General features: G+C 37.1%; 1 protein-coding gene across 22 annotated transcripts in view; it reads right to left on the bottom strand.

The window, feature by feature from the left end:
* The window catches only part of NCOA3 (nuclear receptor coactivator 3), a 122,810-nt gene that overhangs the window by 79,477 nt on the left and 28,442 nt on the right, over positions 1 to 14,891 (bottom strand). The gene's annotated exons all lie outside the window — the stretch shown is intronic.

The following is a 14,891-nucleotide window of genomic DNA, read 5'->3' as shown; positions in this document are numbered from 1 at the left end:
ATAATACGAAATCAGTCATTTCAAATGTAGAAAAGGCATTTAAAATTACATGTTTAAATGCCCGAAACTTCCAAAATCCTTAAAATATGGAAGACAAAATATAATATGGTGTACAATAAACTGAATTGTATCCTCCCACATTCATAAGTGGAAATTCTAAGTCCTACTCCCTCAGAATGTGACTATTTGGAGATAAAGTTTTATAGAGGTAAATAAAAATGAGATCATCAGGGCAGGCGAATATGACTAAACTAATCCAATATGACTACTGTCCTTATATGAGGAGGGAATTTGGACACAGACATGTACAGAGGAAGAACATGTGAAAACACTGGGAGAAAACAGCCATCTACAACCAAGGAAAGAGGCCTCAGAAGAAAATTCTGCAGATACCTTGATCTTGAACTTTTCTAGCCTTCAGAACTGTGACAAAATTTCTGTTGTTTAAGCCACCTGCTCTGTGGGACTTTGTTATGGTAGCCCAAGCAAACTAATGCAACCTACTCTTCCTAAAACTATATTGGGTTTACAGACTGGTATTATATTTCTAATCACAAGCTAATCTCAATACTACCTAGAATTAGACAAATTTTCAAAGTTAAAAAAATCAACTATCTCAAGCTAGAATCTTTATACAGAATGATTTATACATCTTAGAGTTTTTTTTTTTAAATAAAGTGCATTATCTATACTATTTGGGCTACAGTTGATCTAAAATACTGTATCACTTGTTTTGAAGGAAAAATGCATATTTCAAATTTTCATGTGGACCTATAAAAGACAGTCCTCTCAACCTGAACAACTTTTATCTTTTTTTAAATTACTTATCAAGTTTTATAGAAAGAACACATCTGAGTATCATTCTATTGGTGATAGCAACTGAACAATACTCATAAAACATAACCGCTCCTGAGTAACTAATAATTATCAAAGATTGTAACTGTATCATACTAAGCACAGAACAAAATACAATTACTAGAGGACAACTGCTCTCCAGCACCGTGCTGGCCTCTGCCACACATCAACACGAATCAGCCGCAGGTATAAAATATGTCCCCTCCCTCCTCAAGCCCCTTCTTCCCTCCCCTTTCCACTCCTTAGGTTGTCACAGAACACCGTCAACCTGAACAATTTTAGAAATACTATTTTTTGATAAAGGAAACACAGACTATGGATTCAAAGCAACAGGGATTAAAAGCCCAGCGTTGCCCTTTACTAGTTATGTGGCCTTAAGAAGTTATTTCACCTCTCTGACCCTCAAATTCCTCAACTGTAAATGGGGGTGAAAATAATATCTTACAGGATTATCAGGATTAGTGAGAGCTAAATTAAGCACTTGGCATAATTCCTAACACAAGGTAGGTACTCAATAAATGGTAGCTATAAGATCATCATCCAAATGTACACAAACAGGTGTTACCATTAGGAGAACTGTAAACTTTTAAACCTTTCTGGAAGGCAATTTTGAATTATCTACCCAAACATTAAGGATATCCCTCTGACCCAGAAATCTGACACAGTTCTATGGAAATACGTGCACAAGTGAATAAAATGGAAGAAGAAGAATCTTTGTAGCACCATTTTACTAACCAGCCAATAAAGGTCTGGCTTAATATTAGACTATACTAGAGTCATTATAGTCTAATGAATTTTTATTACTTTTTAAATGAAGTAGATCTCTGTTCTGACAAAAAGATGGCAGTAACAGAAAAAGCACAATGGGATCCAACAAAGTAAAAACTATGTGTTTACATTTAATACTAAATCACAAATTGCTTTCCCTTTTTGTTAATATACCCTACATCCTGTAAAATTTAAAACTCATTATCTTTTTTTCTAATAGAAAAAGAAACACAGATGGGCACCATCTTTTGAGACAAGTGCTTTCCTATGCTGTGGAAAGAGATATGTTAAGAGAACTTCAAAGAAAAACATACTGCATGCTAAACCTCCCTCCTCAGTGAAAACGTCTAAAATGTAAAGTACACAATCAAGATACTCAAAATCAACTTCTATTCGATATTTTTCAGTTTCTACAGTCAATTCTAATTCTGCGGAGTTGGTCACAAAACATTTTAAAAACTGCTATTTATTGTAAACCACTCACACTCCCAAACTCTTTCTCCTTTCCTTTCAAAATAATCTACTTAAATATGCACCTAGAACATAAAATTACTTGAATATGACCTAAGAAAACATAAAATAAATCTATATCCAAAATTAGTCAGAAAGATTCAATGTTTTAGACAAGGAGGAACTGCAGTCTTCCTCCACTTAATATAATCCAAATGCAATACACAGAATAAGACTGGAACTGGAATCATGGAAGATCACTATGGAAATGGAAAAACTTTGTTATAGAGCTGAGTAAAATGAAGCACAAAGAGTGACTTGACCAAATTCACAGAGTGAGAAAGATGGAAGAACAATGCTAGGCCCTGACCTCTAGGTCTAAAATTCTTTTATCTAGATCATACTGCTTCACATCATAGCTTACACAGTTTTAAATCAATTCCTCTTTCAAATAAATTAGCAAAAATAGCATAAAATAACATACTTGGTTTCATAAATATGTATAAGTGAAACAAACGTTAGCTGGCACATACTACCTGGCATATTTGTAATACTATCTATACAGCTCTGTATTCATTGAAATTTCAAGCATGTAAAATATCCTGATCAGACACTGCAAAGGTGTCTGCTCTGCAAAAGCAGAGACGAAAATGCTGTATGAGAACCAATTCATCCAATTGCCCTGGAGGTAGAGCAATTAGTTAGATTCTAATTAGTTGTAAGATCAAATTTTTTAGTCATATGTGTTTGAATAGCATTTTGTTGGTTTTGGTAGCACTTTCCTTTTTATAAATAATGTTTCTCATCTCTGATTTCAAAGTCACCTTTCAACCTAATGGAGGCACATGGCTGACTCTTCTCTCCTTAGAATAATATTCACAAGAAAATAAACATTAATTTAAAGAGGCATTTCTTTTCCTATTTTCCTTCACTGAAAACCAGTTTGACAGCAATATATGAAAATCTCTGATGATATAACATCTGTATTTTACCAGAAAAATCCAGAAAGTAAGGACAGGGAAAACTAACAACAGTATAAGACAAAGAATACATGAAGTCGAAACCAGGTAGACAATAGATCTCGGAAACCTAGTCTGGGGAAAATAAAATGATCATCCTAATATGAGATGCAACTGGCACTTCAAGTTAAGTTTACCAAAAAGAAAAGAAGTATTAGTTAAGAAATCAATGCCCTTGTCTCTTAACAAAAATAAAATACTGAGGCAGGTCTGTTATGACATACTCAAACATAAAAGCAATAAAATAAAGTTATTTCATCTAAAAAAATGGGGGGGGATTCAATGAAATATAATCAAATTATTACAATACAAGGCTATGGGTAATTTATAGATATACCATTAGCCTTCCAATGTGACAGTTTAAAATGCAATATTCAAAGAAAATATAGCTTATTAATACTGTCAACAGAAAACATGGTTTAGTATAATTTTCCTAGGTTTGACTGAATAATGCAATATGATAATTAACTTCACTTTTTATCCATTGAGTGTTGATATTTTTTTCTTTAACAAAATCCAAGTATTCAGGACTATGAGTGATGAGTGACCTTGAGGCAGCACTTGGAAAGCAGTCACCATGGCAACACTACCACAAAAGTGCCTCATCCTCAGTGAAAGGACCAACCTGGAGCATGAGGATTTAAAACCTAGGGAAACCGAGCTTCCTTCAAGTCAAAATAAAAAAAGGGAAGAAAAAATCAGTGAAGGACCAATCTGGAGCATGAGCATTTAAAACCCAGAGAAACAGAGCTTCCTTCAAGTCAAAAAAAAAAAGGAAGAAGAAATCAGTTTAAAAAATGTTTATACATCAACCATTCTTTTTTAGCCCTTCTATTTATTCTTCATGAAGGGGGACTATACACATTAAATACCTTAATGATGAAATATTAAGCCATGTAAAAATTATTTCATGTTTCCTATATGGGCAAAATAAATTGCTGACATAGGAACAAATGATGGTTTTTATTTTTTTAGTGCACAGTTTAAATTTTTCAACAGAATCACCACTATTCTAATCTTTTAATCACTGTCAAATTTTTCTTTCCCTTTAATACAATCCTTTCTTTTCCTACCTGCACCTTGAAAAGAAAAACAATGAGGCAGGGTTGATTTAAAAACTCCAAATACAAAACAGGAAACTATAATCCTACATGTACAACTAAAGAACCAGCTGTTTGTCTGCTAAGAATGGAGTGGGGAGGAATGCAACCTTCTTTGCATTTAGAGTTTTGATATATATAAAGTTATGTGTCTTTGCTTCAGACATAGATGCAGTTTTTCTAGAGAATCCACTCCTTAAAATGACCAAAGTGTTCTTCTGGCTCTCACCACCAACACAGTACGCACAGGGCCTGACAGAAGTGGGAACCAAAGGACCTCAAACTCTCTGCTCACACACCTACCAAAGGTATTCTGTAAACTATGTAACCCGGAATATTTGTAAGATGACATTTAAATTTTTCATCAGCTTAACTAGTTACAAATCAGTAATTTTCAAGGTAATTATTAGCATTTTAATAAACTGTTAGATCACTCTTAAGTAGTCAAAGGAATCTGGATTAATATCATCCCTCACCAACAGCAAGAAATTTTATAACTGTCCCTTTCTCCTCAAATACAAATTCTCATTCCTCTTCTCTCCCAGTATTTGATCATAATGGGATATTATTTTATGCCTGAAAGTATTCTATTGATCATTCCATCTCTGTAAAAAAAGGATATATAAACTGAAAATTGAATTCCATCTGATCACAGGCTCTAAGGGCTGAAAACACATTTTATTTTGAATTGTTACCACCATCATTATTAGGATGTTGATGTTCAAAATATAAGCGTATTACAAATTTTGATAAAATACCTGTAAAAAGTACATTTTTCATTGTAAGTGAATCTGTTAAGATACAGAGTCAGGGGTTCTTCTCCACACCCCACCCCATACACTCAGATATCACAATGAATAATATTCATAAATTGCAGCAGTATTTGTCAATTTATACATTTTTTTTCTAAAATTATAAATAAAACTTGCTGACATGAACAGATAATTAAGTGGAAGAAGTTATGGGAAACTAAGTTCAGTCGCTCAGTCGTGTCTGACTCTGTGACCCCATGAATCACAGCATGCCAGGCCTCCCTGTCCATCACCAACTCCTGGAGTTTACTCAAACTCATGTCCATCAAGTCGGTGATGCCATCCAGCCACCTCATCATCTGTCGTCCCCTTCTCCTCCTGCCCCCAATCCTTCCCAGCATCAGGGTCTTTTCCAATGAGTCAGTTCTTCGCACGAGGTGGCCAAAGTATTGGAGTTTCAGCTTCAACATCAGACCTTCCAATGAACATCCAAGATTGATCTCCTTTAGGATGGACTGGTTGGATCTCCTTGCACTCCAGGGGACTCTCAAGAGTCTTCTCCACCACCACAGTTCAAAAGCATCAATTCTTCCGTGCTCAGCTTTCTTCACCATCCAACTCTCACATCCATACATGACCACTGGAAAAACCATAGTCTTGACTAGACGGACCTTTGTTGGCAAAGTAATGTCTCTGCTTTTAAATATGCTATCTAGGTTGGTCATAACTTTCCTTCCAAGGAGTAAGTGTCTTTTAATTTCATGGCTGCAATCACCATCTGCAGTGATTTTGGAGCCCAAAAAAATAAAGTCTGACACTGTTTCCACTGTTTCCCCATCTATTTCCCATGAAGTGATGGGACCAGATGTCATGATCTTAGTTTTCTGAATGTTGAGATTTAAGCCAACTTTTTCACTCTCCTCTTTCACTTTCATCAAGAGGCCCTTTAGTTCTTCTTCAACTTTCTGCCATAAGGGTGGTGTCATCTGCATATCTGAGGTTATTGATATTTCTCCTGGCAATTCTGATTCCAGCTTGTGTTTCATCCAGCCCAGCATTTCTCATGATGTACCCTGAATATAAGTTAAATAAGCAGAGTGACAATATACAGCCTTGATGTACTCCTTGTCCTATTTGGAACGAGTCTGTTGTTCCATGTCCAGTTCTAACTGTTGCTTCCTGACCTGCATACAGGTTTCTCAAGAGGCAGCTCAGGTGGTCTAGTATTCCCATCTCCTTCAGAATTTTCCACAGTTTATTGTGATCCACACAGTCAAAGGCTTTGGCATAGTCAATAAAGCAGAAATAGGTGTTTTTCTGGAACTCTCTTGCTTTTTCGATGATCCAGCAGATGTTGGCAATTTGATCTCTGGTTCCTCTGCCTTTTCTAAAACCGGCTTGAACATCTGGAAGTTCACGGTTCACATATTGCTGAAGCCTGGCTTGGAGAATTTTGAGCATTATTTTACTAGCGTGTGAGATGAGTGCAATTGTGCAGTAGTTTGAACATTCTTTGGCATTGCCTTTCTTTGGGATTGGAATGAAAACTGACCTTTTCCAGTCCTGTGGCCAATGCTGAGTTTTCCAGATTTGCTGGCATATCAAGCGCAGCACTTTCACAGCATCATCTTTCAGGATTTGAAATAGCTCAACTGGAATTCCATCATCTCCACTAGCTTTGTTCGTAGCGATACCTTCTAGGGCCCACTTGACTTCACATTCCAGGATGTCTAGCTCTAGGTGAGTGTGAGTGATCACACCATCGTGATTATCTGGGTCGTGAAGATCTTTTTTGTACAGTTCTTCTGTGTATTCTTGCCACCTCTTTTTAATATCTTCTGCTTTTGTTAGGTCCATACCATTTCTGTCCTTTATCAAGCCTATCTTTGCATGAAATGTTCCTTTGGTATCTCGAACTTTCTTGAAGAGATGGATCTCTAGTCTTTCCCATTCTGTTGTTTTCCTCTATTTCTTTGCATTGATTGCTGAGGAAGGCGTTCTTATCTCTCCTTGCTATTCTTCGGAACTCTGCATTCAAATGGGTATATCTTTCCTTTTCTCCTTTGTTTTTCCGCTTCTCTTCTTTTCACAGCTATTTGTAAAGGCTCCTCAGACAGCCATTTTGCCTTTTTGCATTTCTTTTCCATGAGGATGGTCTTGATCCCTGTCTGCTGTACAATGTCACGAACCTCCATTCATAGTTCATCAGGCACTCTATCAGATCTAGTCCCTTAAATCTATTTCTCACTTCCACTGTATAATCATAAGGGATTTGATTTAGGTCATACCTGAATGGTTTAGTGGTTTTCCCTACTTTCTTCAATTTAAGCCTGAATTTGGCAATAAGGAGTTCATGATCTGAGCCACAGTCTGCTCCCAGTCTTGTTTTTGCTGACTGTATAGAACTTCTCCATCTTTGGCTGCAAAGAATATAATCAATCTGATTTCAGTGTTGACCATCTGGTGATGTCCATGTGTAGAGTCTTCTCTTGTGTTGTTGGAAGAGGGTGTTTGCTATGACCAGTGCGTTCTCTTGGCAAAACTGTATTAACCTTTGCCCTGCTTCATTCTGTACTCCAAGGCCAATTTGCCTGTTTCTCCAGGTGTTTCTTGAGTTCCTACTTTTGCATTCCAGTCCCATATAATGAAAAGGACATCTGTTTTGGGTGTTAGTTCTAAAAGGTCTTGTAGGTCTTCATAGACCCATTCAACTTCAGTTTCTTCAGTGTTACTGGTTGGGGCATAGGCTTGGATTACCGTGATATTGAATGGTTTGCCTTGGAAATGAACAGAGATCATTCTATCATTTTTGAGATTGCATCCAAGTACTGCATTTTGGACTCTTTTGTTGACTATGATGGCTACTCCATTTCTTCTAAGGGACTCCTGCCCACAGTAGTAGATATAATGGTCATCTGAATTAAATTCACCCATTCCAGTCCATTTTAGTTCGCTGATTCCTAGAATGTCGATGTTCACTCTTGCCATCTCCTGTTTGACCACTTCCAATTTGCCTTGATTCATGGACCTAACATTCCAGGTTCCTATGCAATATTGCTCTTTACAGCATCGGACTTTGCTTCTATCACCAGTCACATCCACAACTGGGTACCGTTTTTGTTTGGCTCTATGCCTTCATTCTTTCTGGAGTTATTTCTCCACTGATCTCCAGTAGCATATTGGGCACCTACCGACCTGGGGAGTTCCTCTTTCAGTATCCTATCATTTTGCCTTTTCATATTGGAAAGTAGTGTCGCTCAATTCTTCAATGCAATCTTAGCTACATAACAAAAATCTCAGTGAACTATCAAAAATTATCTGTTCATTATTTCCCAGAGAGCAGTTTGATTAACCTTCCCTTCTATTTTGATTTTGATGAAAACAGACTCAGAAGCACCTGAGAGACCACTTGTTACCCGGCCTTTGGAGTCCTTCACTTTTTTAAATCCTGACACCAATATCTGTAATTATTGTGTGTTTCAAACCCCAGATTTTCTTTGGCTAACATCCAGTGTCAATGCAACACAGTAAAAAGTTATTCTTTTCTTTTGGCAGTTAGAAGAACAATTGTAAAAGGAGACATCTGGAGAAAAAGACCCTACAAAATCATTCTCAAGCAGATCCAATTAAGAATTTAAGAGAACAAAAGTTTATGAACCTGGAAACTGAGGTCTTTAAAGCCTCACACTTTATAGAAAACACAGAGGCCAGAAGAATGTGCTAAATGACACCAATCACATGCAAAATGGAAAGTTTTCCAAGACATAATCTAAGTTTTTCCAACAAATAAACTGCAAGGGAAAGAGAGAGGGAAATAGTAGGAGCCTAAATTAAGAGAGACGTAAAAGAGGGTGGAACCCCCTGGCAGGCCAGTGATTAGGACTCCGTGCTTTCACTGCTCAAGGTCTGGGATCTATCCCTGGTTGGGAAACGAAGAGCCCACAAGCTACACAATACAGCGCAAAATAAAAACAAAAAACAACAAATTGCAATATGTGCATCTGATCCAAATAAAGTATAAAAGTTAGTTATGTTTCAAGCAACTGAAAACTTGAACATCCCTAGATATTTGATATTTTAAAATTTTTTAAGGTGAGAATTTTTTTAATAGTCCTTATGTTTTAAGACATTTATGAACATTTTTATGATAGACTGGTATGTTATTTAGGACTTGCTTCAACACAATACAGGAGAAAAAAGGAGTATGAATAAAAACTGGCCATGAGTTACTAACTGCTGAAGCCAGGAGATAATTTCATGAGAATTCATTACAGTATTCTCCCTAGATATTTGTGTCTGAAATTCCATATTGAAACGTCTCCTAAAGCTGTCTGCGCTCACATGTCCCTCAGAGGGTCCTCGCGGACTGTCCCTCGAGGGCCCTCGCGGACTGTCCCTCTGTCCCTCGGGGGTCCTCACGGACTGTCCCTCGGGGGCTCTTCATGGACTGTCCCTCGGGGGGTCCTCAGGGACTGTCCCTCGGGGGGCCCTCATGGACTGTCCCTTAGGGGTCCTCACGGACTGTCCCTCGGGGGGTCCTCACGGACCACACCGAATGCCTGGTGCAGGTGGGCTTCAGCAGCCCGACTGACCGACGGAGTCAGGAGATCAACACGCGGAGAAGCATCCTGATGCTCTGTAATATTCATGAAAATGGTGTTTTCCTTCACAAATTTTCAGCATTACTTTTGAAGCTCGAACCTCAAAAAGAGGAACAAACACTTTCTCTGGAATGTTATCACGTAATGTGCATAGTGTATATTAGCAAGATACACACCAGTAAACACGACTCTCTTATCTTTATTTTAACATGAAAACACATTTACTGGACTTCCCTGGTGGTCCAGTGGTTAAGAATCCACCTGCCAATGCAAGGGACAAGGGTTTGATCCCTGCTCCAGGAAGATTCCACACGCCAGAGGGCAACTAAGTCCGTGCGCCACCACCAAAGCTGGCGAGCCTGGAGCCTGTGCTCAACAGCTGAAGCCACTGCAATGAGAAGCCCGCGCCAAGGAAGAGTAGTCCCCGCTCACCAGCTACAGAATAGCTGCTGCATAGCAACAAAGACCCAGCACAGCCATAATGAACAAATAAATAATAAAATAAACAATGCAAAAGAAAACACATTTACCAGCTCACAGGTAAAGTTTAAATGATCTGAAACGTCAATAATCTGAAGTGAATTTTACACTTGTACATATTTATGTAACTATATGTGTGAATTAAATACATGTGTATCTACATATATACACTTACATTCATTTTTTAAAGTATACCCTCCCAACATGAGGCTAGCAACAGGACAAAAAAATCAAGACACCAAAATAACATGTCAAAGTGAGTATAAGACTTTGACTTTTATTAACTTCAGTTATCTTTATTCCTTGCCATATAACCTACCTCACAGAAGAAGCTAACACAACATCAATACACTAAATCTGGCTAAATATTCACTCAAAACCTATTTCATACTGCATCTTTTCTTAAGAAGTAAAAGGGAGGGGGAGAACTAAATATCTTATACATCAGTGCTTTCTTAATCCACATCAAGCAATTTTAAAGTCAAATTTCAAAAACAAGATAACTGTTTTGTATGTACAGATAGACAGCTAGATTAAAATTAAAATGCAGTATTTGAAAGTTTCCAAAATAGCAAGGCTATTTCCAACTACAACTGCAATGTGAAGAAAAACTGTCCCATCACTTTAAACTGTCTCCTTACTGATTTAATAAAAGATTTTTAAAGAGTAAAGGTACATTTCTCTCCTATACAAAACACCAAAAGAACTCAGAGACAAGATACAGAATAACTACTTAAAAAGGCTATATACCACAATATATGAGCAGAAAACCACTACCTGCTTACCTCTATTTTAACATGGAAACACATTTATCAACTAAGAGGTTAAATGGTTTAAAACTTAATCTTATTTTTAAAATACATTTAACTTTTTAAGAGAAACCTATAGAAAAAATAATCTATTAGACATGCTCTGCCATCAGTTAGTAATCAATATACTGAATACCTTAACTAAAATGGCAGAAATATTTAAGTCATTCATACTCAAAGATAATTTACTTTTTACTTTCTTCCCTGCTTTTTTTCTTTTTACTTCAAATGAACTCCCTAAGATTTTTTCAATTAAAAAAAAAGGTGAAGCCGAGAGGGAGTAATTTTCCCCCCCTTTTATGGCCACACCAAAGGGCATTCGGGATCCTCCTTCCATGACCAGAGACTGAACTCTGCCCTTTACAGTGGAAGCTCAGTATCCTAACCACTGGACCACCAGGGAAGTCCTGAGAGGGAGTAATTTTTAAACACAAGGCGAACTATAAAAGTCTTAGCCTTGTTTAGTTAAGAAATTAACAAAGTATTTAAAGTATAAACTTAGAAATAACCTAAAAAGTAATGCTCAAAATTCTCCATGCTAGGTTTCTCAGTGAACTGAGAACTTCCAGATGTTCAAGCTGGATTTAGAAAAGGCAGAGGAACCAGAGATCAAATTGCCAACATCTGCTGGATCATCGAAAAAGCAAGAGAGTTCCAGAAAAACACCTATTTCTGCTTTATTGACTATGCCAAAGCCTTTGACTGTGTGGATCACAATAAACTGTGGAAAATTCTGAAGGAGATGGGAATACCAGACCACCTGAGCTGCCTCTTGAGAAACCTGTATGCAGGTCAGGAAGCAACAGTTAGAACTGGACATGGAACAATGGACTGGCTCCAAATTGGGAAAAGAGTATGTCAAGGCTGTATATTGTCACTCTGATTATATAACTACCATGCAGAGTATATCATGCAAAATGTTGGGCTGGATGAACCACAGGCTGGAATCAAGATTGCCAGGAGAAATATCAATAACCTCAGATATGCAGATGACACCACCCTTATGGCAGAAAGTGAAGAGGAACTAAAGAGCCTATTGATGAAAGAGGAGAGTGAAAACCGGCTTAAAACTCAACATACAAAAAACGAAGATCATGGCATCTGGTCCCATCACTTCATGGCAAATAGATGGGGAAACAATGGAAACAGTGGTAGACTTTATTTCTTGGACTCCAAAATCACGGCAGATGCTGACTGCAGCCATGAAATTAAAAGACACTTGCTCCTTGGAAGAAAAGCTATGACCAACCTAGACAGCATATTAAAAAGCAGAGACGTTACTTTGCCGGCAAAAGTCCATCTAAACAGAGCTATGGTTTTTCCAGTAGTCATGTATGGATGTGAGAGTTGGACTATAAAGAAAGTTGAGCACCGAAGAATTGATGCTTTTGAACTGTGGTGTTGGAGAAGACTCTTGAGAGTCCCTTGGAGTACAAGGAGATCCAACCAGCCCATCCTGAAGATCAGTCCTGAGTGTTCACTGGAAGGACTGATGTTGAAGCTGAAACTCCAATTACTTTGGCCACCTGATGGGAAGAGCTGACTCATTTGAAAAGACCCTGATGTTGGGAAAGATTGAGGGCAGGAAAAGGGGACAACAGAGGATGAGATGGTTGGATGGCATCACCGACTCAATGGACCTGAGTTTGGGTAAACTCCGGGAGTTGGTGATGGACAGGGAGGCCTGGCGTGCTGCAGTTCATGGGCTCGCAAAGAGTCGGACACTACTGAGCGACTGGACTGAATACTGAACTGAATGTATGGATATGCGAGCTGGAACATAAAGAAAGCTGAGTGCCAAAGAATTGATGCTTTTGAGCCATGGTGTTGGAGAAAACTCTTGAGAGTCCCTTGGACTGCAAGGAGATCAAACCAGTCAATCCTAAAGGGAATCAGTCCTGAATATTCATTAGAAGGACTAATGCTGAAGGTCCAATACTTTGGCCACCTAATGCGAAGAACTGACTCCCTGGAAAAGACCCTAATGCTGGGAAGGATTGAAGGCAGGAGGAGAAGGGGATGACAGAGGAAGAGATGACTGGATGGCATCACCAACTCGATGGACACTGAGTTTGAGCAAGCTTCGGGAGTTGGTGATGGACAGAGAAGCCTGGTGTGCTGCAGTCCATGGGTTCGCAGAGTCGGACACAACTGAGCAACTGAACGTAACTGAACAAAGGATGGATATTTTAAAGGATAGTGCATATATGGAAAGAAGAGGGGGAAAAAAGATGTCAAATGCACAGAACAAACCGTAAAAATAATACTGATTTCAACTTATTAACCTGGGAAGATGTTCATCACATTAGTGGGAATAATAAAAGATTACAGAACAGCATGCAAAGATCCCTTATTTCTAATACATATTAAAAGTCTACACAGAGATATGTAGAAAGATATATATAAAACTGTTAGTGCTAGCTTCTACAAATATACTTTATATTACTTAAAGTTCTCTTAAATGTGCATCATTTTAATAAACATACTACTTCTTACAAAAAAATCAGTAAGGATTTTTCCTTAATTGTGTTAATAAACAATAGGCATAAAATAAACTGTAAATGAAATTGGAAACTTTTGAACCTTTGTCAAAGTCTGTATTTTAAAACAAACATGTAAATAACTTTATAATTACTTAATTTATTTAATTAAATATTTACATATTTTAAAGCAAGTAGTAAGTTATTCATGGTACCATCCAAGAATTTTTAAAGATGTATGCATAGGAGGCAGGAGCACACAGTACCAATTTTTGCCTAAATTAACAATGCATCAGGGGGAACTTACGGTGGGCTTCTTCTCTTACGCTTCTTAATATAAATACCTATTTAAGCATTGTCTCAAGTACTTAAAAAAAAAATCCCTGGAGTTGGTTGAAGGTACACTGGTTATTCACCTAAAGTGTCCTTCATTCCAATGTTTTACTTACCAAAAAGATGACCGTAATGAGAACTCATTACTGCAAATGGTAAATTATACTTGTAAAGAATTTTATCTTAACTAGTACTGGTAATCTAAGTGACTACCAAAAGTCTGTCCTCTTTTCATTAAGGTTACTGTAAAATTTTAATTTCACATACAATTTTAAAATAATTTGAAAAAGATAAAAATTTCTTAAGGATAATTACTTAAACATCCATGAAGGTTTCACTTAAGCCAAATAAGACAAGTAATGAGAAACTTTCACTGCAATGTTATAATAGAAAATAAAGATAACCTAAGTGGGTAACATCAGAAAATTGAATAAGTTATATCCACAAAATGAAACACTGCTGCTGCTGCTAAGTCGCTTCAGTCGTGTCCAACTCTGTGCAAGCCTCTTTAAATGTTCACAATATATCGTAACATATAATATGACCTCATTTCCATTTCTTATGTACTGTGTACTCATAGATAAAGACTGAAAAGGTATACACCAAAATGATCTTCCCTGGGTTTCTTTTTTCTTAACATTTTAATTTACTATCACCGACAGAGAACATGTATTAACTTCACAAGAAATGTTTTTATAATGTCTTTGAATTTTTTATGCATTATATCCAATCCAAATTGAGAAAAGAAATACTTAACAAATGTTTTCAATAATAACTAATAATTTTTAAAAACCTCACCAAATTGCATTTTTTGAGCCCCTTTGTAACACTAGTTGATTTTATCATGCTCTCCAATTAAAGACCTCATTGCTATATTCTATATCCTACACTTTGTACCTGTACCTGATAGCAGTATAGAGAGTACCCTTTCTTGGGGAGACCACTCAAGAGACTGTCATGATAACAATATTTTCTGGACTACTGCAACTTTCTTAATTTGCTGAAACAAAATACGGAAACACTGTGAAGACGTAATAATGCATATACACTTTTTAATAAAGCAATTTTCAACCACATATTAACAAATACCTATAACTACCAACCCCTTCCTCAAACTGTCATTGAAAATTCAGTAAAAGATAGTGAATTATTATTAGGCTGGCCAAAAAAATAAAAAGAAATTCCCATGTACATACGATAAATGGTTAACTACTGCTCAGGGATTCTTCATATTAACAGATCAC

Source organism: Giraffa tippelskirchi, chromosome 13, assembly GCF_054371585.1.
Source record: "Giraffa tippelskirchi isolate mGirTip1 chromosome 13, T2T-mGirTip1v1.2.pri, whole genome shotgun sequence".
NCBI classification, from domain to species: domain Eukaryota; kingdom Metazoa; phylum Chordata; class Mammalia; order Artiodactyla; family Giraffidae; genus Giraffa; species Giraffa tippelskirchi.
This window is presented reverse-complemented; position numbering and strand designations above follow the sequence as displayed.